General features: G+C 35.7%; 1 protein-coding gene across 2 annotated transcripts in view; it reads left to right on the forward strand.

Annotated features, from left to right (window-relative positions):
* The window catches only part of TTLL5 (tubulin tyrosine ligase-like family member 5), a 335321-nt gene that overhangs the window by 281012 nt on the left and 52900 nt on the right, over positions 1-1409 (forward strand). The window lies entirely within an intron of this gene.

Genomic DNA, 1409 nt, shown 5'->3' on the forward strand with positions numbered 1-1409 from the left:
TTAGCTCTTCTTGTTGAATTGATCCCTTTACCGTTATGTAGTGGCCTTCTTTGTCTCTTTGGATCTTTGTTGGTTTAAAGTCTGTTTTATCAGAGACTAGGATTGCAACCCCTGCTTTTTTTTTTTCTTTCCATTTGCTTGTAGATCTTCCTCCATCCCTTTATTTTGAGCCTATGCGTGTCTCTGCACTTGAGATGGGTCTCCTTAATACAGCACACTGATGGGTCTGGACTCTTTATCCAATTGGCCAGTCTGTGTCTTTTAATTGGGGCATTTAGCCCATTTACATTTAAGGCTAATATTGTTATGTGTGAATTTGATCCTGTCATTATGTTGTTAGCTGGTTATTTTGCCTATTAATTGATGAAGTTTCTTCATAGCATCAATGGTCTTTACAGTTTGGCATGTTTTTACAGTGACTGGTACTGACAACCCAGTTCTTTAAACAGGCAAAGGATTTGAATAGACATTTCTCCAAAAAAGATATACATATGGCCAATGAAAAGATGCATCATTAGTGAGATGCCACATCACACCCACTAGGATGCCTGTAAACAAAAGACAGGTAATAACAAGTGTTGGTGAGGAGGTGGAGAAATTGGAATCCTCGTACACTGCTGGTGGAAATGTAAAATGGTGCAGCTGGTTTAGAAAACAGTTTGGCAGTTCCTCAAACAGTTAAACATAGAGTTACCATATGACCTAACAATTCCACTCCTAAATATATGTTCAGGAGAAATGAAAACACATGTCCACATAAATGTTTGTACACGAGTGTTCATAGCAGCATTATTCATAATAGCCAAAATGTGGAAACAACCTAAATGTTAGCCAGAAAATGAAATGATAAACAAAATGCAGTGTAGATATACAGATTGCCTAGGACTGGGGCCAGCAGAGGCAGGGAAATGGAGAGTGACTGCTAATGGCATTGGGTTTCTTTTTGGAGTAAGGAAAATGTTCTAAAATGAGATTGTGGTAATGCTTACCCCATTTTGTGTTTGTGTTTTGTTTTTGTTTTAATTTTTGTGGGTACATAGTAGGTGTATATATTTATGGGGTACATGAGACGCTTTGATATAGGCACGCAGTGTGAAATGAGCACATCATGGAGAATGGTGTATCCATCTTCTCAAGCATTTATTCTTTGAGTTACAAACAATCCAATTACACTATTTTAAAATGTACAATTAAGTTATTGTTAACTCTAACCACCCTATTGTGCTATCAAATAGTAGGTCTTATTCTTTCTATTTATTTTGTACCTATTAACCATCCCCCCGTTTTGTGTCTACAATAAAAACCACTGAACTGTATACTTTAAATGAGTGAATTTTATTAGTATGTGAAATATAGCTCAATAAATCTGAAAGAATTAATAGTTAATATTTAGAAAGTAAGAATAAAAA

Source organism: Mandrillus leucophaeus, unplaced genomic scaffold, assembly GCF_000951045.1.
Source record: "Mandrillus leucophaeus isolate KB7577 unplaced genomic scaffold, Mleu.le_1.0 Scaffold228, whole genome shotgun sequence".
In the NCBI taxonomy this organism is placed as follows: Eukaryota; Metazoa; Chordata; class Mammalia; order Primates; family Cercopithecidae; genus Mandrillus; species Mandrillus leucophaeus.